We start from the raw sequence: 10,104 nt of genomic DNA, 5'->3' as shown, positions 1-10,104 counted from the left end.
TTTTTTTCGAATCTGAAGAGAGGTTCGGCCAAACCAAGGGTATGTTCGGTCGAACCACAGTAGAAGTTCGGCCGAACTCCCCTTAGGTTCGGTCGAACCATTGCCAAAACTCTACTTTATGAAATCCGGGCAGAAAGTTCCAGCAAAATCGCAAAAAGAGAGGAGTGACCGAACCAAGGAAAGTTCGGCCAGACTACAAATTAAGTTCGGTCGAACCATCCTGGGGTTCGGTCGAACCTGTGCTGGAACTGCAAATTTGAAAATTCTGGCAGAAAGTTGCTGAAAATTTCTAAAAATTAAGGAGTGACCGAACCCAGGAAGGTTCGGCTGCACTACTGTATAAGTTCAGTCGAACCTCCCAGGGGTTCAGTCGAACCTCCCAGGGGTTCAGTCGAACCTTCTGCCAGAATGCAATATTTTTGTTTTTGGCAGAATGTTGCCATAAATCCTTGAAATTGCTGCAGTGGCCGAACATGAAGTGGTTCGGCCAAACTCCCATAAAGAATCACGCAAGTAAAAATAGTCCTTAACACACATCTAAACACATTACAATCATGCTAGATGCAAAGCATATCTAAAACCCAAGCAGAATCAAAACTCAAAAATCCCAACAATCCAAAGTCGTAGATGGAAAAATAGAAGCAACATGAAAAGAAAAAGTATAAAAGGGTAAGAAACTCGGGTTGCCTCCCGGAAGCGCTTTTGGTTAACGTCGTTAGCTCGACGTTCCTTGAGTTGATCAAGGAGGGTCGAATTGACGATGCACATCAAGAAGTGTCACAGAAACCGGTTCATCACTTGGGAATCCTTCATAATAGGGCTTGAGACGGTGACCATTGACTTTGAAAGGAGAATGGTCGTCTTGGGAAATTTCGTAGGCTCCATATGGGAACACTTCCGTGACAATGTACGGCCCACTCCACCTTGACCTAAGTTTGCCCGGGAAAAGCTTCAAGCGGGAGTTGAATAGGAGGACTTTTTGGCCTTTGACGAATTCCTTCTTGACAATTTGAGCATCGTGCCAAGCCTTAGTCCGCGCCTTATACATGCTTGCGCTATCGTAGGCATTCATCCTCAACTCCTCTAACTCATGTAGCTCTAGAAGCCTTTGCTCACCCGCACTATGGAGATCAAAGTTGATTTGCTTGATTGCCCAATGCGTTCGATGCTCCATCTCCACGGGCAAATGACAATTTTTCCCATAGACAAGCTTTGTAGGGAGTGGTCCCTATTAGAGTTTTGAAGGCGGTCCTATAAGCCCATAGTTAATCAATAAGTTTGGAGGACCAATCCTTCCTTGTCCTAGCAACCGTTTTCTCCAAAATCACCTTGAGCTCTCTATTGGTGACCTCCGCTTGACCACTTGTTTGAGGGTGGTATGCAAACCTTCGCTTGTGAGACACCCCATATTTATTAAGTAGTCAAACGAAGGTGTGGTGCTTGAAATGCGATCCCCCATCACTAATTATTGCTCTTGGAACACCAAATCTCGAGAAGATCACTTTCTTGAAAAGATTGACCACCACCTTAGAGTCATTCGTTGGAGAAGCCACGGCGTCCACCCACTTAGACACATAGTCAACGGCGACCAAAATATACTTGTTCCCATGTGAAGAAATGAAAGGGCCCATGAAGTCTATAGCCCTCACATCAAAAACTTCAAGCTCAAGGATGGGGTTTTGCGGCATTTCATCCCTTCTAGAAATATTCCCCATCCGTTGACATCTATCACAAGTTTTGACGAATATCCACGCATCCTTGAATAGAGAAGGCCAAAAGAGCATAGATTGAAGGACCTTTGACGCGGTCTTTTGAGCACTCATATGCCCACCACAAGGAGAAGAGTGGCACATATGGAGAACACTTTGAACCTCGTCGTTGGGGACGCATCTCCTCAACAAACCATCGACCCCTCTTTTTAATAAAATGGGATCATCCCAAATGTATCTCTTGGCCTCGTGCTTGAGTTTTCGACATTGTTGCGAAGTGAAATCCGGCGGTATGGCACTACAAGCTAAGTAATTCACAATATCCGCATACCAAGGCTCCGATTTCACTTCAAGGACATAAAGCACATCATCTCTTAGAGCGTCCTCTATTGGCAAGCCATCATCTTCAAACCTTGCACCACCCAACCTTGAGAGGTGATCCGCCACCACATTCTCGGCTCCCTTCTTGTCTCTCATCTCATAATCGAAGTCTTGGAGGACTAAAACCCATCTCAACAACCTTGGTTTAGCTTCCTTCTTCCCTATCAAATATTTGAGAGCCGAGTGGGCGGTATACACAATTGTCTTAGAACCAACGAGGTAGGTTCTAAACTTCTCGAATGAATGGATAACCGCTAGGAACTACTTCTCGGTAGTTGTGTAGTTTCGTTGGGCATCATTGAGAGTTTTAGACAAATAATGTATGACATGAAGTTTCCCATTCTTTTGTTTTCTAAGAACCGATCCAATGGCCTCGTCGCTTTCATCGCACATGAGCTCAAATGAAAGAGACCAATCCGGACCTTGGACAATAGGAGCGGTGCAAAGGGCTTCTTTCAACCTACAAAAGGACTTATGACAAGCATCATCAAACAAAAACTCCTTATCTTGTTGCAATAGGGATGTGAGAGGCTTAGAGATCATTGAAAAATCTTTAATAAAGCGCCGATAGAACCCGGCATGGCCAAGAAAAGACCTCACTTCCCTCACGTTGGTGGGGGGAGGAAGTTTTTCGATGACCTCAACCTTGGCTCTATCAACCTCAATGCCGGAATGGGAAATTTTGTGCCCAAGAACAATCCCTCTTTCAACCATAAAGTGGCACTTTTCCCAATTCAACACGAGGTTAGACCTCTCACACCTTTCTAAGCAACGAGATAAATTAGATAGACAATCTTCATAGGTGGCTCCTCCAACGGAGAAGTCATCCATGAAGACTTCTATCTCATCCTCAATCATATAACTAAAAATGGACATCATGCAACGTTGGAATGTTGCGGGGGCATTACAAAGCCCGAAAGGCATCCTACGATACGCATAAGTACCGTAGGGGCATGTGAAAGTCGTCTTCTCTTGATCCTTAGGGTCAATTGGGATTTGGAAAAATCCTGAGTAACCATCAAGGAAACAATAGAAGGAATGCTTTGTAAGCCTTTCCAACATTTGATCAATGAACGGTAGTGAAAAATGATCTTTGCATGTACTTGTGTTAAGTTGGCGATAGTCAATACACATGCACCAACCGGTAACAAGTCTAGTGGGTACTAGTTGATCATGATCATTTTTCACTACCGTCATGCCCCCTTTCTTAGGCACAACTTGCACGGGAGATACCCAATCACTATGAGCAATTGGGTAAATAATTCCCGCATCAAGAAGCTTAGCCACTTCCTTCCGCACAACCTCTTGCATGGAAGGGTTAAGCTTTCTTTGCCTTTGCTTAACGGGTTTGGCATCTCCCTCTAGATCAATTTTTTGCATACATAAAGATGGACTAATACCTTTGATATCATCAATGGTATAACCCAAAGCTTTCTTGTGTTTTTTCAAAACATTGATCAAGAGGGAGGTTTGCTCCTTCGTTAGGTTAGAATTTACAATCACGGGGAAAGACTCATCGGGAGCAAGAAATGCATACCTCAAGCCCAAAGGTAGAGGTTTCAAGTCTACCTTTGGTGCTCCCTTACCATTGGGGCTCTCTTCTCTTTCTTCAACTTGAAAGAGGTCATGAATGTAAGGAGCCTCTTCTTCCATGCTCGCGCCCTTGCACTCCTTCTTGCTTTCCTCAAGCAAATCCTCATAGAATTGTATGTCTTCTTTGTGAGTACCTATCTTTGATTCATTCAACAACACACTTTCAAGAGGATCATTAGTAGTATGCAAGTGGGAGCGAGAAAATTCATCAAGAACCGTATCAAGAACATCTACCCTACATCATTCACCACTTGAGGAGGGTTGTTGCATGACATTATTCAAATCAAACTCAATAGAATCATTGTCAATTTTCAAGGATATCTTCCCCTCCTTCACATCGATGATAGCTCTAGAAGTGGCTAGAAATGGCCTACCCAAAATTATAGGAATCCTCTCATCCTCATCCATCTCTAGCACATAGAAATCCACGGGGAATGTGAACTTTCCTACCTTAAGGAAGATGTCCTCAACTTTACCCATTGGGAACTTAACGGAACGGTCCGCTAGTTGGAGAGTAATGTTAGTGGGAGAGAGGGTTCCTACACTAAGCTTTTGGTAGACGGAATAGGGCATGAGACTCACACTTGCTCCTAAATCACACAAGGCTTTATCAAATTCAATGCCATTGATAGAACAAGGGATGGAAAAGTTACCCGGATCTTTCAATTTGGTAGGTAGTTTGTTGGAAAGAATTGCACTACAATTGGCGGTCAAACTCACCGTCTCACACTCCCTTCTCCCACTCAAAAGATCTTTCAAAAATTTGGAATAGTGGGGCATTTGCTTCATAGCATCAACAAAAGGGACGGAGATATGCAAATTCTTAATGACTTCCAAAAACTTCCCAAATTGGGCATCAAGTTTAGCTCTCACAAATCGTTGTGGAAAGGGTAGCTTCTCCTCTCTAGGTTGGAGATTTAGGGGCAAGGGGGTGGCTTCTTTTTCCTTGGGCACCTCAACATGTTTTTCCTTTTCAACACTCAATGGCTCATTGGGTTTTTCACCCTCATTCTCTAACTCCACCTCTTCTTGGGGTTCTTCCTCAATTAAAGGGTCACTGCCTACTACCTTCCCACTCCTTGTTGTCACGGCATACAAAGGTTTTGGGTTGACTCCTTGACTTGGGATGTGAGAAGAAGAAGGAGAAGAAGAAGAAGGGGATGAATTAGATGCAAGTTGAGCAATTTGAGTCTCAAGCATTTTCATATGAGCATTGGTTCGTTTTTGGGCCTCTTCGTGTTTCTTTTGATCCTCCTCACGCATTTTTAAAAGAGCATCTAATTTAGCCATCACGGGATCTATTGGAGGGGCTTCAAGTTGAAGAGGTTGTTGAGGTGGAGGAAGTTGGGGTTGATGGAAACCCGGAGGCCTATTAGTTTGGGCATAGTTAGAAACAAATTGGCCCCTATTGCCTCCGGTGCCTTGGTTAGGAACATTGCTTTGTTGATTATTTCCCATGTTACCCTGGTCACCAAAATTTTGATTTTGATGGTCATGGTATCGGGAATTAGGTTGTTGGTTTTGATTACCATACCCTCTTTGGTTAGAGTAGCCTCTTCCATTGAAATTGGAAGGGCCTCCCCCACCATGGTATTGGTTATCATAACCACCACCACTTTGGTTCCAACCACGGTTTCCACCTTGATTCCAATTCACCATTTGATTGGAGTTTTGCCTCAAGTTTCCTACATTTCCCATTCTAGGAGCAAAATTCATAGCATTGACATTTTCCATATTACTATCATGTTCATGGGAAGGGGGTTGGACTTCACAAGCATAGACACAATGAGAGGTATCATGATCATAGGTTTCACAATTAGAACAAAACATGCATCCTTGGGGCATTGTATTGTAAGAAGAGGGGGAGGAAGTATCCATACCATTGCCTCCCTTGGTTGAAGGGGAGGTATTACCATGAAGGTTGGACCTTTCTTTCATCAATTCATCCATTTGCTTGGTCATTTTGGAGATTTGGGTAGAAAGGTTGTTGATTGCGTTGGCTTGCTCCAATGCATAAACACCCTTGCTAGAAGTAGCATCCCTTTCTCCTTCGTACCAATCATCATAGTGCTTTGCGGCTTCCTCTATAATACACTCCACTTCATGCTCTCCTTTGTTCATGATTGGACCACCGGCCGCGGCGTCTAGGCTTGTTCTTCCTTGAGGTGTGAGACCTCCATAGAAAGTGTGAATGAGTTAATACTTGGGTATCCCATGGTGTGGGCATTGACGTTGAAGCTCTTTGTATCGTTCCCATGCCGCACTTAGAGACTCACCACTCTTTTGGCGAAAACCTTGAATCAAAGACCGAGCCTCGGCGGTCTTCCTATGGTTATAAAACCTCCTCAAGAAGGCCGTAGTCACTTGGTCCCATGTCGTGAGAGAATTAGGGGGAACCTCCTTCTCTAGCCATTCTAGACCTCTCCCAATTAGCGAAAATGGAAACATTTTGAGGCGAATATATTCTTGAGTCACTCCATTGGCCTTTATTGTGTCAAAATATTTCTCAAACTCTTTTAGGTGCTCATGAGGACTCTCAAACTTTCCACCCGAGAATTGTTTCCTCTCAATCAAGGCAATCAAATTAGGCTTGATCTCGAAATTATTGGCTTGAGTAGTAGGAGTTAGGATCCCACTTTGCGCTCTAAAAGCTTCGGGGGGCCCAAGATGACTCAAAGGCGTATTCTCTCCCATTTTAGAACCTTCTTTACTCTCAAACTTATAGGTTGAGAAAGGGTTGATTTCTGAACTCAAAGATGATTTAGGGCTATCTAATTCTTCACTTGAAGGTGAAGAGGGTGGAGTATCTTCTAATTCTCTTACTCCTCTCGTTGGAGTGCGGGAATTTCTACTCCTTGCTCTTGCTTCTCTTCGAAGTAGGGACAAAGACCTCTCTAGCTCTGGATCGATGGGAATCAAAGATCTTGAGCGGGTTCGTCCTCTGTTCATACAACAAAGCTAAGAAGAACGTAAGCACTGACAAGTAACAAAAGTAGAAAACACTAACAAATAAAGGTGAGATAGTCTCAAACAAGCAATGAAATAGCAATGGAAATCGTCTCCCCGGCAACGGCGCCAATTTGACAAGGCAATAATCGTGTCGTTGAGCGACTACACCTAAATCAAATGAATTTATAACGCTCTACCGACCTAATACGTGTATAGGGTAAATAGAGGGGTCGAACCACAGGGAGAAATGCTTAAGCACTGCATTCATTACCTAGGGTCTAAGCTATATCGGAACAAGAAGTGTGAATAACTAGAAGGTTAAACTAAGAACAAAATGGATTAAAATTAATATAGCTAGGCACCAAGGGAAATGGGTAGGTGAAGTTGACGCTTGATCATGCAATAACAAAGTAGCATATCAATGGTAAACTAAACATGCACGAATACCGAAGTAAAGGGGTCCAATCTAACCGTCTTCCGGGGTTAATTGGTTTCTCCTAACATAGCCTCTATGTTTCCACATTAGAATCATATATTAGAAGGTGCAAACAAAGAATTATCGATAGTAATGAATCTCAACTAAGTCAACTTCCGTTACTTGTTAGTAAAGACTCATCTTTGATCAACTAACAATGTGCAGTTGCAAGAAAGACCAAAGAATATAAAGCATGAAAAGACTTTAATCACCATTAACATAACCCCAACATTATAAGCATGAACAATTAGCAACTACACCATCCCCATACCCTTGGCTAGGTGACTACTCACAAATCATATTGAAAACAATATCAATCATCAAATCAATAAGCGTCAACATGATTAATAAGTAAAGAAGAAAAATCAAAGCAAATAAGCAAAATAAAAAACAAAGGTAAAGAGAAAGAGTAAGAGATTGCTCATTAATTGAAGATGAAGGTCTACAAAGGATTGAACAAAACTCCTTCTTCAAAATCCAAGTTCACCAATGAAGAAAACCACACTTTCTCTCTCTACCAATGAAGACTAATAGTGTTTCTCTCTCTAGATTAAGCTAAAAAATGTAGAAAAATTAAAACTAAGTTAATCCCCCTTTCAAAACGTTCTAAGATGGGACTTATATAGTCCGTATAGAGCCAGCTGATAAAAGGAGAGGTCTGACCGAACAAATGGGAAGGTTCGGCCGGACTACAGGGTAGGTTCGGCCAGACTACAGGGTAGGTTTGGCCGAACCATGGGTAGGTTCGGTCGAACCTCCCTGATCCTAGTCTGGTCGAACTCCTGTGGTTCGGCCACTCCTGCAAAACTGCCAATTTTCATCTTGCCCCTGCCTCAACGTTCGGCCGAACCACTGAGCAGGTTCAGCCACACCTTGGTTCGGCCACACCATCAGGGGGTTCGGCCACACCATCAGGGGGTTCAGCCGAACCTCTTCTGAATCATGATTCCTCTAGCTTCCCTTGAGCTTAGCTTCCTCCTCTTGAAAATCCCGATGGTTCCTACAAAGCATAAGCATAAAAATCACAATAAGAACAAAGCGGGAAGACTAAGAAAAGGGAGGATAAAGGAGAAATAAAAGAGGAAGCAAAACTAAGTAAAAATGCTTAGAAAAAGAGCCAAACAAGTGCAAATGAGGGGAGAATCCTTAGAGAAAAAGGATAAAAGAGTGGCATAAATGCCACTCATCAGCAAGCTGATGACTAAACATCATCCTTCGATTTCGTTCCTTGAGGGTAATTTTGGCAAGCTTCATACGGAGATCATCGGGTGCATTTTTTACGCACTCATGTAAATCCTCAATGTTAACATCAATTTTTGGTGGGCGGTGGGAAGGGGGGCACACGAAATCGTAAGAACAATTCTTCAGAGGATTGTCCATTCCAGAATTGCTATTTGGATTGAATAATTTTGATAATGAAGATGAGGAAAAAGTAGAGCAATGAGGCACACTGTCTCTCTCTAAATTTATACTGAACAAATGCATTTGGTCGGCGAACAATTAGTATGACTCTGTTTTAGGGGTGAATTCATTGGCGGTAATTGGGTTTTTTGGGGGAGGGAAAATTTGAATTTTTTCAAGTTGTAAACTATTGATAAGCGTGAAATTAATCTCCACCACAATTAGCTTGAAGTGACTTAAATATGACTGAAATTTTTGCACTTAGAAGTAAATTTTTACACGCATAATTTGATTGAAATAAATCTCCACCACATATTAAAATGATTTTTTTAAATGACACGATAATCAATACTCCCTCTTCCTTTTTTATATTTCTGATTGTAAAGCTACACATGAATTAAGGAACTAAGAATAAGTAGTAAAACAAAAACAAATAATCCAAAACATGATGTGATTGAAAAAAACAAAGATGGCATGGCATGTCATCAATCCTTTGCAAAAAATTCAAAATTGACCATATACATGCTCCTATTAGGAAAGTAAGAGTGTGAAAATAAGAGCATCAACACTCGTGGTATAATTTTATACCACGGTGTACGGTGTAAATATTCATCCAAAATATGATTATTTTTACTACAATGATGGTGTAAAAGTATACCATGGTATATACTATCCCATGGTAAGCATTTGGTTTGGTCCCCGTGTAACATAAACCAATCAGGTCACGCCATGTGGCCTGGTTATTATGTATCTTTTATATTTTTTTTCATTTGATATAAAATTATAAAGTAAATAATTATCTTTGAATATAAATTGATGAGTCCAATCCCTATATGAGTTTAATAAATGTTGTGGAAAGTCGAATAAAGTTTAATAATGTATTTTGGTAATCCTAATTGATAGGTGAAAGTAAAATCCAATTGTAATTGTTATTATTTCAATTGAATCCATTGTAGTTATTAAAAGGTGATCTAATTGAAAGTATAAATATTATTATTTGTTAGGGTTTAGGGTTTAGTGGTTTAGGGTTTAGGGGGTTGGGGGTTTAGGGTTTAGGGTTTAGGGTTTAGGGTTTAGGGTTTAGTGGTTTAGGGTTTAGGGTTTAGTGGTTTAGGGTTTAGAGGGTTTAGGGTTAAGGGTTTAGGGTTTAGTTGAGTGTAAATGTTAAAATCAATGAATAGATTATGAATTCTCAATTGTTACAATTTATACTTAATTAAAGATTAGTATCGGCATGCGTGTCCAAGAGGAATGTAGCAAGTACTTAAAAATTGAGGTAGTACAGGAGTACAAGAGTACAGAATCAAAAATTGGAAAAATACAAACTATAAAGTCATGTATTCTATATGAACTGAAAATTGTTCAATTCTGTACAGTTTGGTTAGGGCCTGTTCAGTTTAAGGTTAGGGCCTGAACTCAACCGAACTCAACTGAACTCAACCGAACTCAACCGAACTAAACTGAACTAAACTGAACTCAACTGAACTGAACTAAACTGAACTGAGCTGAACTCAACTGAACTCAACTCAACTGAAGTGAACTGAACTGAACTCAATTGAACTTAACTGAACTGAACTCAACTAAACTGAACTGAAC

General features: G+C 41.3%; 1 non-coding gene across 1 annotated transcript; it reads left to right on the top strand.

The window, feature by feature from the left end:
• The first annotated feature begins 5,892 nt into the window (after positions 1–5,892).
• Positions 5,893–5,998, top strand: LOC145641259 (small nucleolar RNA R71). Its single transcript, XR_014115314.1, has one exon. It is a non-coding gene; the product is annotated as a small nucleolar RNA R71 (small nucleolar RNA).
• Positions 5,999–10,104: the final 4,106 nt, after the last annotated feature.

The sequence above is a fragment of the Chenopodium album genome, chromosome 7 (genome assembly GCF_948465745.1).
Source record: "Chenopodium album chromosome 7, dcCheAlbu1.1, whole genome shotgun sequence".
In the NCBI taxonomy this organism is placed as follows: Eukaryota; Viridiplantae; Streptophyta; class Magnoliopsida; order Caryophyllales; family Amaranthaceae; genus Chenopodium; species Chenopodium album.
The sequence above is the reverse complement of the archived record's forward strand: the minus strand, read 5'-3'. Positions and strand labels throughout refer to the sequence as shown.